This window comes from Cylas formicarius, unplaced genomic scaffold, assembly GCF_029955315.1.
Source record: "Cylas formicarius isolate icCylForm1 unplaced genomic scaffold, icCylForm1.1 PGA_scaffold_1__22_contigs__length_36826433, whole genome shotgun sequence".
Taxonomy (NCBI): domain Eukaryota; kingdom Metazoa; phylum Arthropoda; class Insecta; order Coleoptera; family Brentidae; genus Cylas; species Cylas formicarius.
The window spans coordinates 23,854,639-23,877,231 of NW_026844264.1; the positions used below are offsets into that span (position 1 = coordinate 23,854,639).

A 22,593-nucleotide genomic window follows, 5' to 3' on the forward strand; every position below is an offset into this window, starting at 1 on the left:
CAATTTTAAGTTTACCGCTGGCTTTTCAAAATAAACATTGCTTGGAATATTTCGATGACTGAAGGCCCCATTAGCAAGGTAACGACAACCGATGAATGATCGAACACCACCGAGAGACGTATCGGCACATATCTCGGACACCGATTATTATTCATCTGAGATATGCGATAACTTGGGACCAAAATATAGATCCGGACGTTGGCTCGGCTTTACTTTCACAAATAACGCATCAAATCAAATCTACTAAGTGATGGATGCATCTCGGCGGGTCAGATTCATCATTTACGTCCTATCTTCCGAATCCCCCAACGAGCGTAATTAGTCGGCGACGACCACGATGACCAGGAAACGACCGATCTCCAGGTGACCACGACGAAGGCAGACCCGATACCTTCTCCAAGACCCAATCAAACCCCACTGATTTGTCACCTGTCTTTATCGAGGCCCTGCCTCTCCATATATCCGATGCGGCATCGGCATTTTACTGGCAACGCGAACGCGCAAACGCTCTGTATACGTACCCGCCTCTCTTTGACCCGATAAATTCCTCGGCTTTCCAAGAGTTGGCGTTGGAACCTTGGCGCTCGACGCCGCTCGGTTAAACGTTGCACCAGGTGATCAGCGTAAACCTCCGACGAGGCACGATCAGTCGCGATTTCTGCGATCGGCGTGAATCGAGACGTCAGTTGATTACAGACGCTGGTTTGGATTGTACGTGCGCAGCAATGTTTTTCGACGCTTTCCCGCGTGTTGGCAAACCAAGCTCTCGTTGGGAATAACAAAACGCATTGCCGCCAACACCCAAAGACTCTTTTAGTGCCGCAACTGACCCTCACGGGCCGTTGTCCTTGACTTGTAAATATAGATGTCAGACGTTTAACTCTTTTTTCGGCTGCGTGCTGTTGTTGTGCGATCAAGGTTAACTGGACCGGTAGAGAGTGTCGTTAGTTGACTTTTGAGTTCCGAACTTTCGACCAATAAGATTCTGCGTAAGTTCTTTTAAGTAGCTGCATCTCGACGCTGCTTGCTCACTTGCATGACACAAATGTACTTGACAACAAAAGCTGCCTTTGGGCGGGCCTATTAGGAGTATCTATCCCTTAAATATGCCCACCGTATTTGCATTGCTCCATGTAAAATGAGTATTTTTCAGGTGATCTTAAAATTTGTTTTTTTTTTATTATAGGAAACATTAAAACTGCATTCTGTCCAAAGTCTTCATAATTTCTCAATTCTTTAATTTTCCTAAAAAAAAAAGAAAAAATATGATATATGTTAGGCTTTTTTTCAAATTCGACTATACTGATAAAATGTGTATATTTCGAAAAATATTAGAACTACAATAATATTGAAAATGAGCTATTTAAAGATATTTTTACGTAAATTGAAGACAAACTGGCAACGCAGCAATACGAAGTGGGGCATTATCGCAATTGTTTTGATTTGATTTAAACAAAATTATGAATGCAGTGCTATGGTCAAATTTTAAAAAACGGAAGGATTTTTTTTTGAAAAACTGAAACTAAAAACGAAGTTATGAAAATTTCGTCAAAATAGTACGACTAAGACCGCACAACAAATTTGAAATGTCGCTCTGCTTATTGTTTCGTTAGACTTTTTAATAAAGCACTGAATGTCAATATTTATACACAGTTAAAAAAATAAAGATACAACTATTAAATTACATTTGTTTTACATTTTTTTAGGTGGTTTTTAATAATACCAATAAAAATAGGATACAAAGCCATGTTGCCATTATTTGTAAAAACACCAATAAAATAAATAGTTCATAATATTTGCTATATACTATATATATAACTATAGGCAAAAAACAAAAAAAAATGTTTTATTTACATCAGATATTTTTTTCTTAAATACCTACTTAGACCAAATTTTTTTTTAATATCACGAAAAACTAACTAAACTTCATTGGGAAGAACCGATATTAATACGTCAAGGCCTCAAATACTTCAAGAGTAGAATTTATGTAGTATTGTTATCAGTTATTTACGGAAGAATATAAATATCAACAACACGGTTCACTAATACTTACTGAGTCGCAGTATAACAAGATAAGGCTGGATTATCACACACGTGCTTATCTTATTAAAACGGTTTCAGTAATCACGCGATTTCTCTGCATCTGGATTTTAATATTTAAAGGAAGCAAAATATACTCTGAAATGACTGAGTTGGATTTTTACTATATTCTAAAAAAATTAACTCATCGTTTGACTACTTCTGCAATCATGCAGAGATACAATCATTTCTAATATTATATCTATATTCGTAGGTATACATCCACAGGCGCGACTGTGCATTAGCTTCCCTATTTGTTTTTTATATAGCTGGAAGTTCCACAATTTTAAAATATGTAGCTTTTAGATTTTCACCCGGTGATCATTTTTAGACCACCGAACAGCTTTTCACTGTTTTTTTATAATTATTTTTTAAAATAAATTGTACCTCTTTGAATTAAATAAAATCCATTTCCAAATTTGGACTACAACATTTCATGCAAATTAAACATTTTCTACTGCCAAAAATTTTTATTCAATATTATTTTTATTGTTTAATCAGGATTACGTTTTTGGTTAACAATGTTCAGAAAATTATTTGTTATTATTAATAAAATTATATTGACAAAAAAGTTACGGTAATTTGAAACCAGAAGTGTAGTGAAGCGCCCTCTTACGGTCAAGTCTTATTGCCTTATTTTGGCATTAAGAATAATTCTGTACAGACATCCAGTACATTGCTTTATTTTAAGTTCACGGTGTTGCCAAATCGTCTTGATCTAGCTCATGATTCGGTTCTGGTTTGTCATCATCTGTTGACATTAGGAGTAATTTTGTACCCCTGTACAATTACTTATTTTAAGTCATTCCTGGTGCCTGTTTTGACTTGAAATTAAGCAAAACTCCACCAGATGCCGTAAGTAGCGCGCCGAAAAAAACCGCATCTTTCCCACGAAGGAAATTGGGGCCCCGTAAAAATTTAATGACTACTTTTATGTGTTTACCGAATTTATCAAGAAGGTGGCCGTATAACTTTTATCTCTTGTTTATTTTTTTGCAGCCCGTATAAACGATAAATACGTTGCGTTTATCTACTTCCGTTTCGCTTACTATTCGACGCATCATGTTTACACAGTGTAACCGCATTGCATGTTCTATTTATAAGTTATATTGTCACACAGATTATCTTATTTTTCTTATTGCTAATTAGGAAATTCTGTTTAACATGGTTAATTAACGATAAATATTCTATTCAAATGCTCTATAAGTGTATTTAAGTGCGTAAGAGGTTACCACGCCAAGTCTCTAATTATAGTCTATTTGTATAAACCGAAATTCCGAACTGACACCATGTGGATTCTAAAGGAAGATCATATACCATCCATTGGTGTGTCTTACTACTCTAATTAAAATAGATAGATTAAAAAATGTAAAAAAGAACATTCACACAGTGGAGTGTTTTGAACTATAGGGTGTATTTTTTCGATGTATAGAACTTTAAGTTGGCATTACTGTTCCGGATGGCGACCGATTTAACAGCTGTCAAGTGATTTATTCTCAGTTTGGTTTGGCAATTCATCATGAATAGACTAACGCCTGAACAACCATGGCACTTTTTGGCACCACGTTTACTCTTATTGATAACTCGCATCCCCAGAGACGCCGTACGGTGCGTACAGAAGAAGCTATTGCTGATGTAGAGCGTAGCATTGAGGAAGAACCGAATTAGTCATCCGCCAACGAGCACAGAAATTGGATGTGTGTCCATCTACTTTATGGAAGATTTTGCGAAAGGATCTTGGTTTACGTGCTTACAAAATCCAACTCGTGCAAGAATTGAAGCCAAACCATCATCAAGTAAGGCGTAGATTCGTCGAATGGGCCCAAAACGAGATTGCTGTTGTTCCCGATTTTCAAAAGCGAATTTTGTTTAGCGATTATGCGCACTGCTGGTTGAATGGCTACGTCAACAAACAAAACTGTATGTCGAAACACCGTTACATCCAGAAAAACTGACTGTTTGGTGCGCTTTAGGGGCTGGTGGAATCATTGGTCCGTACTTCTTCAAAAACGATGATGGCCAAAAAAAACACCCATTATAAGGAAATTGAGAAAAATACTTTCAGTCAAATCTATGAAGTGAATACATTTTTTGTAAAAGTGTAAAAGTATGTTTTTATAGAAAATATTGATCATATTCCAGCGCCTTGTTGCGTTGTTCATTGCATTATACTAGATTTATCTCACAATACGAATATGAATGAATAATTTTGATGCTTTGGGAAGGAATATTTTTGAAAAGTCACGATTTTGGCCAGATGAATGGCTGACAGCAACAACTTTGTCTGAAGAAGTGGAACAATACTTGGGGAATACCATTTGGTAAAGTCAGCACTCCGAAATCCTGCCTGCAAAGCAACATTGCTAGCATTTATTTCACTGGTAAGGAAAACTAATATAAATCGTGACCGTAAGAAACAGACTTCATGGTCCAAGGACACAGCTATGTCACAGTATGTTTTTTTGCAAAAAATCATGAGGATTGAGACGAGTGAAGATGTCGAGAATAAATCAAATGTTAGATAAACTGCCCATTTCGGAGTGGTCACCTAAACCCCATAGAACATCTTTCTGATAATCTTTAGAGAAAGCTAAGTAATCGCCAGCCCTCTTAAAATTTAGATGATATAGCAAAAATGCCGAAGAGGAAATTATCGAAAATCTTATCCTTATTCAATTGTGGAAATTCGTTTTTCTGAAAGAAAAGAGAAGCACCTGTTGCTGAAGTAAATGCGGCAAAGGAAAATAACGAAATTATCAATGCTTTATTTAAAACTGTTTCGTCTGTATCAGCCTTAATTCTTAGAATATTTAGTTAAGAAAGTATAGGATAGGTATACAAACAGGGTGGTAAAGAAATAACAGCATATAATTTAATGAATGAATCATGGGCGAAGGATAATAAAAATAATTTTGGGTATGAAATGCTGGACGTAGCGCTGTATATCCAGCATATCTTGTTTGTGGTCCAATCGAATAACCCCGCCTTCTAAAATGGTTGCTCCTCGGTAACTATATAATTGAAATCGTAAACTTTGTAAACAAAACCTAAAGTCTAAAACACACATAAATGGTAGTTTTGCTTAGATAAGTAATAATTATAATGCGTCCGCTTGATTTTCCAAAGCTTCTAGTGGTCGTCAATTTTTCTCACATTTATACTAACCAACGATGTTATTAATTTCTGTGCACAGTCATAGTAAGAATTTAGAAAAATTATTTTGTTCGCTTAATTTTTTTCTTTTTAATTTGTGTCCCAATTTCGTAATAAGTCACGAATTCATCTAAATCAGTGGTTCCCAGACTGTTTTCTCATAGACCACTTTCAAAATTTAGCTAGTCCCAGTGAGCCCCCTGCGGTTACATTTCTTTCATATTCCATATAAATCCCATATAACCGTATTTTTTGTCACGCCAAGCTGGACCCCCGCCAAGTCTCCCGTGGACCCCTGGGGGTTGGACCACTTTGGGACCCACCAATCTAAATGGTAAAAGAGAGTTTTAGACTGGATCGCCAAATATTATGTAATGTTTGAAATTCTGTGTTTTTTTTGTGTAGTCTTGGACTATATTAAACAAAACAATTAATTGCTGAAAATCCTCTTTAATGCAATACTGGCTACTTCGGATTTTTTTTCAAATCCTTGAATATTTGTCAAATCAAACTTGTCGATTGACAAATTTTTTAACTGATAATAGAATGTTATTCTGTAAGAATCGCAACATATCAACATCAGACTGTTTAAAAGTTCCATAGGTTCTTAGTCAAGTATTTAGTAAGTCGTTTCTGCTCTGTACTTACTGTTTAAAAAAATTTCAAAAATGGAATTCAAGCGTTAAATAATTTCCTGCCAGTGTTTTGTTTAAAGAGCCACAATTGTATTTTAGAACTGAAAACTACAGTGCCCCGAAAAAAATCTTTTATGAGCTGGTTTTTACGGTATCAAAAAACCGCCTGCTTCTAATAATAACTGTGAAATAGCTCGCAAAAGTGCCGAGTTCGAGGTCTGTGTTGGGTTTAGTGTGGTCAGAACACTCTGTGTAGCATTAAGCGAAGAATAAATAAGCATACGCCACGCCGTACGGTGCCGCCAAAACTGGTTTCGACCTTTTGTTTCTTTTTTTGTGGTACTTTACATGGTCGACCACGGCAGATCAAGACAATGGCTCGAAATGAATACGTTCAAATGAGTACCGTCGCCGTTCAGAATAAAAGTGCCATCCGGATGGTATATAACAAGCGAAATATAAGAACTCATATTTTTCTTTTCAGTATTTCTATGATATACAGTACGTTCATGAAAAACGAATAAGTTCAATACACGTTAAGGGTTTTTTAGAAAAATGCTCAGACTCATCGATATTTATTTCTAAAATGTCACCTTATAATTTAATGAGTAACTCTCATTTTTTATTTTTAAAGATACGAAGCTGGTAAAATTAGCATTAGCACACTGATTAGGATGGCGAATTCAATGTTTGCAAATCTTCCATAAAAAATAAAAATTTAATACAAAAATACAGTATTGGTCTAAAAAATCAAATGATTAACATTTAACATTTCATGCAAAAAAAAAATGTTTGTTTAAAATGAAGTTAAATAGAAAAATCGAGCAATAATTTCATTTGGACACCTACTAATTTCACTTGGACGCCTTGCATATAAACTAAGTTTGGCTAAATCGTAAAGGAATCAGCAGTTTTACGTGTACCATTATTTTTTATTGTACAGAGTGTCTGGTAAGTATATGCCATGAGAAGCGTACAGGGTGGGTCAAAATAAGTTTGTCATATAAAAAAAATCAGAAAGTGCTTCTAACCGCATATTTAATCTTTTCTGTACTTAGGTCATAAGGACCGTATTACAGTCAGATGTTCTCCTTCGTCAGGGAAGTCGAAAGCGATTGGTTGTTTTCTGTTGATTTATTTTTGACATTTGTCATTTATTATGGTGACGTCATATATCACTAGCTGTTTTGCAAAAATTTATCTAAAAACTAATGATATAAAGTATAAAGTCACTCGCTTATGAAAGCAAACTCACGACAAAAATGGCCTTTATCAAACATCTTTATTGATTTAAACTAAAATTAAACTCGATTATTAAATAAATTTCGAATTTTTTATGCTCTAAAAAAAATTGTATTTAAAAAAAAAAACAGTTTTCACCTATGTATGTAAAATGCAACGAATGCGGTGACATGTCCGTTCTTAACTTCCCTAATGATGGAGAACATTTATTGTACCACGTTTTTTTGGGAGTATCTTCGGTCTACATAAAATTCTGAAATCTCCGGACTCCCTGTATAAATGGAAATAGTAAGTTTCTGCAGTAGCTAAATTAATATGTGCCGTCTCATTTCTCGCCCACCTTTTTTTAAACTTCAGCTTACGAGAGGGAACTTTTGTTAATTCAACGAGAATTTAATAAAAGCCAATGAGAGAGAAGACATGACATCAAACATGTAGGTAATAAAACTTCCAAAGTTTCATTTGCCTTAACTCCGGCCGTATTGTCTGGGCGAAGAAATTAAAACTTTTAATTAACAACTTCGAAGAATTACAACACATATTAAAGTTCTTGGTTTAATACTAAAGAGTCCCGGGAGCGACGTTGTCTCGATTTTAATTCAGATACCAGAGGAATATTCATAAAACTAGTTTTTCTACGTAATGTTCCTTTCTCGTTTGGGGATCTATGAGTTGCAACCAGCCCGTGAGCCAATAATAACGATTTCAATTAGTATTCTTTACGTTTTGTCGCATTTTATATTTTTAGTATTTTAATAGTAAATCCGGTGATTTATTTTAGGTTAAAAATAATGAATCAAGACCGCATTCTGTATATTTCAAAAAAATTGGATGTCACCAAAGCTAAATGAAAATTATTCATGTCATGTCATGTTTTCCTTACGAAATTGCCTAGTTTCCAAACTTTTAGATGGAATTTCATTAGTTTTAAGTAGTTCATTTTACTACTTATTATGGTTTCAAAAATATGAGATATAAGAAAAAGTCCAACATCAGATCCTCAGATGTGGAAAATCTTTCGGAGTAGGTAAATATTGATTCTGCAATTAAAGGTTTCTCTTGTGTGTTACGCATAACACCACATAAGTCTTTGAAAAATAATTTTTAAAACTGCATAATTATGTTCAGTTGAAGCACGTCAATATTCATCTGCAACATTCAACCTCTATTTAAATGAATATTTTAATTATTAGTCTAAAATTAACGTAGTATGTAAAAAATATAAAACTTGAAAAAATTAGTGTGTTCTACCTGGTACGGTACCTTTTTTAGGTTTCACGCAAGTCCCTCCTAATAGAATCCATCCACCTTCCACAAGATTGGTTCCTCAAGTGCTTTGGTTCTAGAATGTCTCTATCTGATCCTTATTAATGCAGACCAGTTACTTAAACTGTGCTCAGTTAGTTGCTAACTCAGAAATTCACTTTAGAGGTGGTTGACCGGATGGTTAGTAATAGTGATAACAGTATTTAGAGTGTACTCTGTAGGGATACCTCTAAACCATCTTTCTTCTATTAGACGTTTTATGTGCCCTGCTCATTTTGCGTCCGTTTCCAATTGTTTAATAAGACATTCTCCTTATATATAATATTAACCTTATTATGTTCTATTATATTCTATTGTAGTTAGGGTCTCGTGACATTTTCTCACGGATTTGCATTGAAATGACATCAAGCGATATCCAGAGCGAATTTAAGCAAAGCCAATTACGCAACGGATATAAGAAGTGCGGCCTGCACCATATACGAGAACCAATTAGTAACTTAAATTGAATTATATGTAGAATTACATGGCTAGAAGTGCGCGATGCGGCAAAATTCTTCTCGCTCTGTTGTTAATTAAAGCTGTAATTCCTTAAGCGAGACAATGGTGGCCCGTTAAAATAGATTAAATTCGGAACTGTTTTATTAAATGCTCATATACGTCTCCTTTATGTTGTAGTTTAAATCAGTTTTGGTTTCTCTTCGGGAAGTTAATTTGTCTACCAGTGCATCACACGATTTCGACTACGCAACGTATCTATTTCAATGCCGTCAGGATTTTGCTTTTGATGTTCTTAGTGTACTGAAAAGATAAAATAACTTATAAAGTATACGTTCCAACAAACAAAAATTAAATCAAATCAAATATCAAATAAAATAACTTCGTAATGATAAATCGTTGATTATTTATTTATATTTCCTTTCTGTATGACTTTTCGACTGGTTAGTTAATTCACTTTTTTTGAATATTGCCGGACCCGAATTTCTTGGCCTATGATATATGCAAAGTTATCTTATTTCAATTTTGAGAACAGTTATCATAAAACTTGATTTTTACTGGAATTCCTTCAATTACAAATAATAATAGATGTAGAAATTGCGCCTGTAACATCATGGTCACTGCAAGTTTTGGCATCTAACAAAATTACATTTAACTATTGGTGTGGTGTATTGGTATGGTTGGCCTAACATGTTGTTTGAAGGTTTATTCCAAAAAGCCAGCCATCATGCACGATTTGAAGCAGGTAATTTATCGCTATATTAAGGAAATATATAATGGCAGATGTGCCAGCTGCTAGAAGTATAGTGGCCTTGACTATGCCCATGCGCGAGTTATTTCAAAACTCGTCTTCAAACAGTTAAACCTACTATTTCAAATCACATTTTTAATCACTAGGACTTTGCCGAGTTCAACAATAAACAATTTTTATTTTGGATGTGGCACTTTTCTCGCCGTATTTTTTCAAAATTTGCTTTATGAAAAAAACCATTTTTAATTGAATTTTGTGGTGTGATCTTTAAATTCCATATATCATAAAACCGCAGCCTCGATTTCATTTCGAAATACTTAGGTAGATGACTAATTTTTTCGAATTTTTAAAATGAAACGTATTCGAGAATGATATTTTCGGTTCTAAAAGAATAACACACTATTATATCTCCTCTCTAATAATAATCATTGTATATTCGCAACCCCTGTAACTTTTTTATTTTTTCCGGTTATTTTCAATTAATTAGTAACGAAGAGCAATAATTTTAGATGATTATTAGGTGGTACGACAAACAAGATATGCTAGTTCCAATCACTCTACCCTTATCACACATTACAAGCTTTCAGAACGGTCAGGATTATTGGTTAATTTAAATCTGTATAACATATAAAATTAAACTATCTTTGGGTACGTATTTAAAAATATAAAATGTAATTAAAGTCAATAAGAGCAGAGCATTGTTGCGCATAAATAGGTAAAACCACTACTCAAATCCCAGAAACAAAGTACATATTAATTTTCTTTTATCACTTGTCGTCATCAAATCATCATCGAGTTAAGTGAAATCAGAGACAAGCCGCAAAACACTGCCATCTAAGACCATCCCAGTGAGCTTATGCGCATCATCACACAGAGAAATATTTGGTTAGATGTGCCGTTATAGTAATTTTTGAATGTTTAGAAACAAAAAATAAAATTGAACTACTGAATAATGTGTGTAAAATATTTTTTTTAAATAGTGAATTCTCCGGTGAGTTAAAGATTTTGTTATAAAACGAACCTATTGTGACTGTGCGTGACTAAATTATTGGCGAATTAATGGTCTTGAATTGCTGAAATTAGCAATGTTCGTATAAACCATTAATCGCGAATCGAGTCGGGTACCTTTTGTCGTGTTAGCAGATTTGATTTTTTGTTCATATTTTGAATTATTAAAATTTGGGGGGTTGAATTTATGTGATTATGTCTTGTTCTTGAAATTAGACCACCTCGAAGACTGTTTATCAGTTTTTTTCGTTTTTTTTTCATATTATGTATGTACTAAATCAAGTAAACTTATGGTGCCAAAATCTTATTGACACTAACACTGAAAAAATATATTGTTTGGGTTTTAATTTAGGAGATAAGTAATGTCCCTGCAAATAATTAATCGTGAATCATTTATAGTGTTAATGGACAAAATAATAAGAACGCTTAATCAGTTTTTTTCGTTTTTTTTTTAAATTTTACTAATACTAGAACAAAGTCTTTTGTGAGATTTGAATTCACGAGTTTACCAATAGTGCTCTTAAAAGAGAATAGGGAAGGGAAAATCCGCTGAAACAGCTTTTTTATATGAACTTATTAAACGCGGGGTTGTACGATTTGGCAACCGGGCATCGTGACAAAATTTATTGCCTGGAGTAATTTATTTCTCCGGAAGATCCAGTGCCACGGCAACTATTTTATAAAAAAAATTTTTAGCTATTTTTCCGAAATGCCAAGCTGCAACTGTTATTACAAGTATTTTTGCTATTTGTCCCTTGATCCTAAGATAACACTTTGTATAATCGATATACTTTCGAGATAATAAAGGATAACTTTAAATAATGTACAATTAATTATTAATTTTATGCAATGTGTACGCATGTCGCAAATAGATATATTTTTATATATTCTTTCATAGTTTATGTTGGAAATATTGGAGGAACACCAACTTTCATATTATTTTATTTTGATAAGTAGTTGCTTCATAGAAAAACTTGATAGTTATTAAGATACAATATGACACGAATTTTAAATATGTTATAAATAATTAAAATTCTCTATTTCAAACTCTAAGAAGTCAATATCTTTAAAAGATAAAATTTATTTTGTCGACGTTTAGAAGGTTTTTCATGGGCTTTCTAAAATAAAAGTCTGGAAAAATTTGCATGGAATACCATAAATTTTCTATACGAGGTGTGTTCAAAAAGTAAGTTGACTTTCAAGTTTTATAAAAAACTATTTATTTATTTTATTTATTCATTAATGTTGTCTTCTTCAAAATAATCCCCCTAGATATAATACACTTTTGCCAACGTTTTTACCAATCCTCTAAGCGCTTGTGTTAAGCACTTTCTGTTATAGCCTTGAGTTCTTCCAGCGATTTTTTTCTCCTCAATCGTTCCAAACCTTCTTCCATTAATGGGTTTTTTGAGTTTTAGGAACAGGAACAATTCGCAGAGGGTAATATCCGGTGAATGTGGTGGCCGAAGCTTGATTGTGATTTTGTTTTTGCCAAAATGTGAGACACAGGCAACGATGACTGAGTAGGTTTTGAATTGTTTTCCCACAATTCCGAACGATTTCTTCGTATTGCTTTTCGCAAATGGCACATAACTTCAAGGTAATACTCTGTACCTTGTGGTACGAACTCTTGATGTACTATGCCACCATCATCAATGAAAACAGTAATCAAAACCTTGACATTTGATCGAACTTGACGTGCTTTTTTTGGTCTATTTGGTATACCCATGATTCGACACCAGTTATGACCTCTTTGAACATATCAGGATCATCATTGACGTCGTTTAACAGCCTTTTGGAGATTATTTGTTTGACTTCTTAAACGCTTTCCTCAGTTATTGATGTGCTGGTGGCGTCCAGAGCGGGGTTCCTCATCGGCGTCTTTTCTGCCATTTTAGAACCGCTTTTACTACTTATAAACATTTTTTTTGCTCAAAGCAGATCACCATATGCCGTTTTCAACATTTCAAGTGTTTTGCAGTACTGTATTCAATTTTTTATAAAAAAAATTGTGCGAATTCTTTGTACCATTTTTTTTGACAGCAGAAAATCGCCAAGCACACAAGACACGTCTAACGCTTCTGTCTGACAAAAAAAAAGTAAACCTGCAAACTGGCTGAAACTGTGAACATGTGTTAGGGACATGTGTACCAGCATAACAAAAAGATATCTAAGATCAAGTCTACGTAGCTCGCCCATTTACAAAAGTCACTTTTAACACACCTCATATATTCTATGTAATAAAGTAAACAAGTAATCTCTAAATATGTTAATTGGAGAATGTTTTAGTTTCATTAACTACAATATATTAATATGCCAATTGAAAAATCACAAAAACTGTTTCTTGGTTATTATTGGTAATACGAGTACTGCGTGCGTGTTATTTAGAGATGAGAATAATTTTTAATATATAAAAATTTTGTTCGGTTCCCCAAAAAGCAATATATAATTGATCGATGGCAGCTACGCGTTTTGCGATATGGTTATTTTTTAATAATTCGAAGGTTCAATTAACGTCAATTAAAAAACATACACAAAAGGATGCATATTAATTCTATTCGGGCGGCCCTTCATTATTTTAAATTTAATTAATTTTTCGACGGAAACTGCAATCGTATCGGTGCTGCGGCAACCTACAAAAAGGACGTAATTGTTCTACTTTTTGTTATCAACATCAACACGGACTTTTTTAATTGCGCACGGAATTTAATTAATTTCTTCATATTCTATTAATTTATAAAATGCTGTTGCCGCCATGATGTTCCGGTGGGCGAGCGTGTTGGTTACCCGCGAAAAAAATAACGAAACATTTTAAGGACTTCTCTGGTCAGGAGAGGTATCAAATCGAAGGGTTGGTGTCTCTTTATTTTCTTACTAAACCGCATGATCCTTACAAATCAAATCCTTTGAAATAACTTTAATAATATAAAGGATAATTCACTTTGAGTGTCTATTCGAAGTTCTGGAGAACTTTTTTTTAATTTTGAATATAGTCGCACTATGCGCTATTTTTTTTAAATTTGTGCGCACCTGTAGCGCTACCAAGTCAACTCGAAACAGACGACAACTTTGAAAATTAAAATGGAACACCATGTATATATGTAACTTCTTTTGGTCTTGCGCAAAATTCTAAATATTTTATTAATTTTATCATTATTTCTTTCCCATATTTCGGAAAAAAATAATTTCTTTTTTTTTGCAGAAAAACACTGCTTTAGATATGGTAATTTATTTAAAATTTTACTTCTGAAAAGTTTTTATTAACAGCAAAAACTATTTTTTTAATGCAACCGTATTTATTTGGCATTGCCACGTAGAAAAGATTTCGGTTTTTGTTTTCGGTGTACATCGACATATATGGAGATTTGATGAAATGTTTGACGGTAATGTCGAATATGTAGGGTTGCATCTAAAATAAAAAATTACTCAATTTTTTTCTTCAGAAATATAATTTTTTCGGACAACCTGTATGGGTTAGCATCAAAGCTACGTATTTGTCATTGAAATAAGCTAATCCCCTGCAAAATTTGTAAAGCTCACAAAAATACAGCTTTAATAAAACGCTGTTTTCTCACAGTTTTTCTGGAAAAAAAATCTTTTTTGAAGTTAGGCCAAGAGATAGGCATAATAGGGTAATCTTAACAAAAAGGATGTCGAATAAAACCAGAAAACGTACACATCATGTTCCATCTGAATTTCCAATGTTGTCCTCTGTTTCCAAACCAAATGACCGTATACCAAATTTGAAAAGAAACCTAATTAGTTCTCCATAATTTCTAATAGAACATTCAACATTAATCACCCTTAATAATAATATTATTTCAGTAGTACTGTATCAATCCAATTAAATAAATAGAAAATTAACATTTAATTATTATTTGATCGTAAACATTCATCATATTGTAGTTAAACTTTGCTGATGAATGAAATCAATCGAAAAATCCAATATTGTGCCATAATTAATGAAATATGCGCTCTCTTTTTTAAATTTTTACGAACCTGTAGCGCTACCAAGTTAACTCGAAACAGACGACAACTTTGCAAATTAAAATGGAACACCATGTATATTAGTACTTCTTTTGGTTTTGCGCAAAATTCTAAATAACTATTTCTTTCCCGTATTTCGGAAAAAAATTATTTCTTTTTTTTTGGCAGAAAAAAACGCTTTATTCAAGCTTAATGTCGTTTTGCGTACGTGAACTAGCTACTTCAAAATTTTACAGGGGCGAGCTTAAATTAAAATTTATTAAAAATATTTAATTATGTGATCATAAACATTCATCGTACTGTAGTTAAATTTTGCTGATGAATGAAATCAATCAAAAAATCCATTATTGTGCAAGAAATAAAGAATACATATTAATAAAATATGGGTAACTGAATAAAAATAAATAAATAAATAAAATGCGCAACTGAAAATCCTAAAAAGTATTTTTTTGAACACATTTATTTATTAGGTATCGATTTTATTCCATTCGACTGATGCATATTGTATGGCATTATGGGCAAACTATGAATACATGTTTTCGACTGGATTTATGATCTAGTTTGATTTGATTTCTAACATTTTTTTTTGTGTTTTTTTCAAAAGCCGATTTAAACCTTTTCTTTTAAACATGAATTTGTTAATTTTTATAAAGGGGGCACAAATGCCTTGTTTACCTAGTGTTTACTTGCTTCTTTTTCTATGTATGTTTGGTTAAAGGACGTGATTAGGGTTGTTGAATTTACCGGTCAGTTTTTTTTGTATCAATTGACCAGTCAATTGACCGAAATAATTTTAAAAATAGAAAGAAAAGAATAAATAAATGCATTTTTTAATATATCGTGCAAAAATTGAAAATGCGCGCTTGAAATTGATTCCATATGCTATCAGCCTTTCTTATTATTTATTCACATGGTCAGTCACATATTTTTCAAAATCGATGTCTATTAATTTGCCAGATGAACTGAATATGTGAGACCTTCCAAGCATAGCAAACTGAATAATAAATAAATATACATATTTTATTCCTCCTTCATTCTCGATAAAGCACTTATTTAGGGAACAAGTCTTTCATCAAAAGGTGAAACGGTCATCATTCATTTTTATTGTACTCCAAAATTAAAGACATTTTACTCTATAACTGAATGATGATGAACTTTTACGTTTTTATAACGTAATGAAAATTTGTATTTTGTGCATAACTATTTTGGTGTAGGCAAACTGAAATGTGGTAAAATAAGGTTTTCAATTATTTACCTTTTTTAGGAACATACCTGGTAAAAAATTGATTGGTAATCGATACATGTTTTCCTAGAAATCGAAATCGCGATGGCAACAAAAAACTTTTAATTTACATTCAAAAAAGACGTCGGCAGTTTAATAAAATATACCTAAATTTAATCTATTTTAACGACAACCATATTCTAGTAGGGAATTACCTTCGACTTTAATTAAAAACCCTCTGCTGAACAGAGATACGCAAATGGTCGGGAAGGAAGGGCGACGGGGGATGAAACGGCGCGATAACAAAAACCCGTCAAATTTAAGTTTTACGCAAATCAACTTTCGCTACCGGGTGCGCTCACTAACTGACGGTGTGCTCGGAGTCTCTTTTGGATTTAAAAACAATTTCATAGGTCTACAAAATTAAACTTTTTGAGAGATGTTTTTATTTTGAAAACTGATTTATATATAATTTTGTTAGGCTGATTTAAAAAATGTTATGGATTTATTTGTATCACTTTTTTTGCAAATATTAAAAAAAAAACTATATTTTTAGAATAATTAATTTTTTTATTCTGTATAGTTTATTCTGTATAGTTATACTCAGATTTTTTGAGTGAAATCTTCGTCTTTTTGCCAGAAAGCTGAGTTGTCTGGACATTCAGCTGTTTGTTTTTAAGGGCATATCTCATTTTAACATCCAGCAGTAGTTGTTATCTGCTATCCAACAAAAATTTATCGCACCAATATTTGAAACACCGTCCATTTTTGTCTAGGGCTTTAACAAACTGCTTCATCAAACCAAGTTTGATATGAAAGGAGGCAGTAAACCTTTTTTGAGTTCAACTAAGCTATCTCCTAATACATTTTTGATAACAGGTGTTAGGCGGGTTGTAGTGAGCCATCATATTTGAGTCCAATGTCTGTCTCTTGCCCGACAATTCCACTCGCAAATAAAGCATGGAAATTTTGTATAACCCACTGTTGTCCTAGGAGCATGCACAGCTCTTTAAGAGCATCCAATGATGTCCTTGATAGTTTATTTTCTTCAGAAGAAGTCCTAAATTTTCATACGTTTCTTTTAAATGTACCGAATGTTCAACAGGGACCGAGGCCAGTTCGTTACCATTGTGCTATAAACTACTTTTAAACCACCCTTACTTGAGTTAATAAACAGGCACATTCCCTAATTTTGAAACTAAGCCAGGAATATTGTTGTACTACACTAGCGATTCTTCCTGAGTAAATTTTTGACATAACTCTTTTTCGCTATCCCGGTAAAAGCTTGATGTGACGTCAGGTGCCACTAAATGTTTGTCACGTAGTCTGGAGGCTAACAATTCAGATGCATCCTTTGGAAGGTGCAAATCTCTATTAAATCTTTTAATTCGCTCTGGTTAAACATTTCGGGCTCTCTGGTGTGAAACCTGAGTCATCTGGGTCGGAAGTAGATTCCTTCGATTCTGACGATATGACGTTTTCTAGTTCTTTTGCGGCGGTAGGTATTGGTCCATGAGGAACTGGTCGAATAGCAGAATCAAGATTGGAATACACAATTTGTTTATTGTTTTTTCTGTTGAATCCTTGAACATTACAAGAATAAAAATAACAACCATCACTGTGCTCTCGCCACACCATAGGAACACCAAAGCTTAAAACGTGTCTTCCTACCTTTTTGTCAGTTACTTAATTCAACGCAAACGGAACAAACAGCATAAGGAGTTCAAGACTTGTCTTGGTCGCCCGCTTTACTACGACATAACTACAACAGATATAACAAAAGTTATTTCGGTTGTTCCTTCCATATTTTACGTTCTAGAACACTAAAAATATGCAACAACGAAGACAACGGCAGCGAACACAGTAGCCATAGTACCAATAGTACCAATACAAGCAAACTGCGCATAAGCGGTTTAAAATGGTGTTCAAATAGAAGAGTGCTTGGATTTTTGGGCATAATTTTTTGGAAAAAGGGCAGCCCAAAAATATACAAATAAGAAAACAACTTTCCAAAATCCAAATCAATGTAGACCTGTGTTATTATTTCTCATTGTTTGTCGCGTACGACGAGTCAAAAAATTAAAAGAGGTAGTCGTCTATGAAAGTTTAAAGGATTTTTCAATGCTATTCTATTTATTATAATTTTGATTGGCAGTGTTTGTCAATACACAATAAGCATCTTCATTTCAAGACCGCTTAACATAATTCTGCTGCTAATATGAACAAACTGTGCTAATTTCAGTCAGACGCTCAGAATTTATTCGAATATTCTTCGGTGAAACGCTGAATACAATGTTCAATTTGTTTGAACATTTTATGCGATCAATGTAATGTAACCAGTTAAATACAAAATCTCTTTGGTTTAACCATTACAAACTACATCTCCGTACCCATAATATAAATATATATACAACCCAGTAAATAGTAAATGTTTCAATTGAATGATATCGCTAATATCCTAACGATAAAATTTAATTACAATAGTATATTTACTATTAGGATGATTAAGATGGCTGAACCTGGCAAAAATTCAAGTATACAAAAATTCAGGCAGAATATACGGTAGCTAGAAAGAAGACAGTGTCAGAAACAATTTTTCTGACAGAAATAATGAACAGAATCCTTGCAGGTTATTCTTGTTGCTTTTATCAAACGGCATTAGATAGTCATCACAATTACTGTGAAGTTTGTAACATTTCCTGAAACGTTTGTGGTATGTCCCTCAAAAACTTTAGACTATTTACTGGAACTAAATGTTTACACTCTTATTTTTATTTAAAAATCTAAGAATTAATAAAAATAATCGCATTTTGACCTTCCCAATTACTGAAGAATTCATCTCCACGCAAATTAAATATCCTCTTGCACTCGAAAAAATTGTGGCGAATTTAGGGGTGTAGCAAACCAGGAATTCAGACTTTGACTGGCCGCCTACCGCCGAAGAGAATAAAAGTCAACCAAAAAATGATTTTCCCGACAAATAAGTTTTAACAAACACACCTTGCGTCAAGTCGGTTGACTTAAATCGTTATAAGAAATCTCTTTGTTGGGCGATGACCATATAACGATTTCCCGTCAATATTTGTGTAAAACGTTAAGATGTTTGTCGCCGAGCGCGAGCAAATATTTTAGAAGATATTTAACGTGTTCCTCTTTCCGAAATGATGCCGCAAAAAGGAGTCGGAAAACGTTCAAAACGAATTTTTACGTGGCGTGTTTGTTTTGTCATCATTCACTCAAACTTACACCATTTTGTCCTTAACGAGGTGTTAACGAATTGACAATTGTTGTCTTATTGAAATGGACATATGCGATGGTCGTCAAAAAATTTCGACTGCGGATGTCTAGAAAGACAACTTCAACGTTAGTAAACGTTTAATTATTTTTTTCTACTCCCTACTCTAAAATACCTAATTATATACTAATTAAAGCGTACAGAAAGTGTCACTTTAGGTACTTTAGTCAGGAGTTTAGGAGCGATATTAGTTGTTTGTCAGTTCTCAGTAAATGCATTTTGCAAAAATGCATCCACAACCTAATGGTTCAAGAAAAAGTATAGTATGCACTCGTTTAAGGAGTCGCTTGACTTCTGATTTTTAATTTCCTAAGCTTTTATCTGCCAAGAGCTGCAAAAAGTATTTAGAAAGTTATAAGTAGGTATTATCATTGTTCTAAATTTTTACACCCTGAAACCCAATAAGTCAAAGTCTTTGGATAACATACAATAGCGCATGTTTTTTGGGAGTGAACAGAATTATAATTGATTACATCAAATTCCAATTATTACCATCATGTCATGAAAAACTGTTTATAGAATAACAATAGCTTCTTTTTGCAAACAAAGACTAGCAGATTTTCAAATTCATTTACTCTATAGCCAATTATGCAATGAACAGTTCGCAAAGTGTCACTTTTAATCACTATCGTCACTGGTATTTTGAAGTTTTTCAATTCTGATAATTTTGCATTCATCATCGTGTTGCTCATAAAGTATATTATAGCAATATATTTATAAACTTCTTCAGACATTCGTTTACTAAACATTAATAAATAATTTTTCAAAGCAAATTCCACAGGCTACTGTAATACTTTTTACAAAACTTCTGGATTCCTCCTGCGTCGAACTTGCTGACATTTCGTCAGTCATCAAACTGGGTCGCATTTTACTATGTACCTGCTTATATATTGTTTGAGGGGGGCGGAGTTAAATGAGGGGTATAAACACCGTCTCGGATGACTGATTCCCATAACGGTGACAGGTAGAGAGAGTCGCGGTTAAGATTGTTAGGTTGTTTACAGATTTCTATAGACTCTCGGATATTTCGTTGGTAGAAGAATTGATTACGTGCAAAAATTTTAGTTTTATATTTATATCCGGTTTCGTGATTGTGTTCGGCAACAGCTGATGAGTTTATTTGTCTTAGTCGTAAGGCTCTTTCGTGTTCTTTGAGCCTAGTTGATAGTTTTCTTCCGGTTTTTAATTTTGTGCTGCAGATAACCAAAACTTGTAAATATAAATAATTTCTTTTGAACCGGGATAATTTAACTTTTTGACAACATTGCAACACTGCAAAAAACAGGGCAACATTTGTGCGACACAGGCTTGGAAACGACACACAATGGCCTTTTGAAGAAGAATTAGCGTTTGCATTAAAAACGCAGTTTTCGCAGCAGTGCCTCTTCCTTCCCCATGCTGATATAATACAATAGCTTAATAACTTTGAAGCTAGAGAAACAATTTTTAATATATCAAAGCTACAACTAATCCATTTCACTTCACTTGTACCAAACCAGACTCGTGACTAAAGTAGTGTTTGATAAACTTATTGCCTAATATATTATTTTGATTTGAAAGTGCATATTAATTGCAATAGTCCAGGATTTTAACATTACCGGGTTTTCTTTTGAAATTTTTGCTGAATTCTCATAAAATTGAAGTCAAGGCGTGCAGGTTTACTTTTTAATGTTGCTATGTTTCAGATTTAGTATGATCAGTCAAATTTAGTAACAACACAGGTTTCCAATCTTAACTATATATTTTTAAAATTTGAAATCCAAGAACTCTGCGGAAAGCGGTCTGAAAAGTCTATGGACATTTAACTTATTATTGATCTGTAACTTGTTTAAATGATCCTATTTATCAGGATTTATCGTAGTACGCAAACCCTGATATAAAATAAACGATATTGTGGATCAAATAAAACTGGAAAACAATACTCGGTATGATACAGACGTACGTTCGAATAAAGATAAAACAAACCATAAATTAATTATAACTACACCGGCGACAAAAAACAACAATTAATACTGCACGCCAAGAATTCCGACACCGGGTGAGTTGTATAATATATCAAACAAGCCCGACCACAATTTGTTTATGTCGAAATGGGATACTGCTGGATACATCATTAGTAGGAATAATGACTGCGGGTTTAGCAATATTTTGCTTTGTCCGACGCTTTGTACAATTTGGGACTTTGTGCGACGCACACCCTACAACATTATTTGATATCATTTTGATAACTTGATGCGCTCGGTTAACTGGAACTCCCTATTGTAGGTCCGGTGTTACTCAAAATTTGTATGTTCGTTCTTAAATTACAGTTGGTACATAAAGTTTGGAGTAGAGTGTCTTAGATTTCTTTACAACTGGTTCAGTAGAATGGACTAGGTGGAATTACTGTTCGTTACCAAAATATCCATCTAATTAAATAAAATAAAATTAATTTTAGGGAATTCTTAATTATAATGTATTATGTATTTTTAAAAGGACCGTAATAGCTCCGTGGCATTCCTGTATTAATTTTAAGTAACTTTTTTTAATTCCTTATATTATTGTGGTGATTTCTTCTTAGTTTACTATATAAAATTCACTTTTTTGCTTAAAAATGAAGTCTTTATTATAAGTAAATAATAATTATTTAAATGCATTTAAAAGTTCCTCAATTCTCTTCATCTCATCATGTTCTTAACACTTTATTTTGTATAAAACTTCAAGAGAAAGAATGTGAAAGAATATCAGGGTAACCAAAATGTTGGCTTTTTTTCCTACTTTTTAGTTTTAGCTACATACCTATTTAAAACTGCGCTGAACAGAATCGCGCACTTTTGGGGCCTTACTTTATTTTTAGCTGTTTTGATCGTCTAGATTTTGAAAAAGTTTCTCTTTCTTTCTATTCATCGTTTCCTCGTTCGGTAGCGTCTAAGTTTTCCATTTTAAAAAAATGAGAATAATCTCTTCATATACAGAAGAAATGGTGGTAAAAAGGCAAAAGAAAATTTGAAAGATTGAGATATGCTAAAAATGACTTGGAGTCATAGCAATCCCAAGAGATCAGTTATCTGAGCTTTCTAAAAAATCTCTTTTTCCAAAAGTCACCAATTTACTAAAAATACAAAATGTTCTTTTTGAAATACGGTACCGATAATACACACGGCAGAAATTATAACTTATTTTGTATAGTTTTACCTGCACCATGATTTGAAGTTCATTGCTATATTAGATAATTTATTCATTTAGGATTTTGAAAAATCACTCATAAAAAACTGCGTCAGGTTAGGGCGTATAAAATGAGTAAAATTTAAACATGTATATATTCTTATAGTCCCAAAATTAAGATACTCACTATAAGACGTCAACTTCTTTACTCACGGCCGCGAACCGGTACTTTAGTCATGGGTTTCAAGAACTTTTTCAGTCACGAGTTAATAAACTCAGTTATTAGAGTCGCGAGTGAAGTAGCGTGTATCGAACT

The 22,593-nt window shown here is 33.3% G+C and overlaps 1 protein-coding gene across 2 annotated transcripts in view; it reads left to right on the top strand.

Annotated features, from left to right (window-relative positions):
- Nucleotides 1-582: 582 nt before the first annotated feature.
- The window catches only part of LOC132697193 (LIM domain only protein 3), a 304,634-nt gene continuing 282,623 nt past the window's right edge, over nucleotides 583-22,593 (top strand). For both annotated transcript variants that reach the window (XM_060662501.1, XM_060662499.1), the window contains exon 1: nucleotides 583-989. The gene's annotated coding sequence lies outside the window, so the exon portion shown is untranslated. The remainder of the gene's footprint in view (nucleotides 990-22,593) is intronic.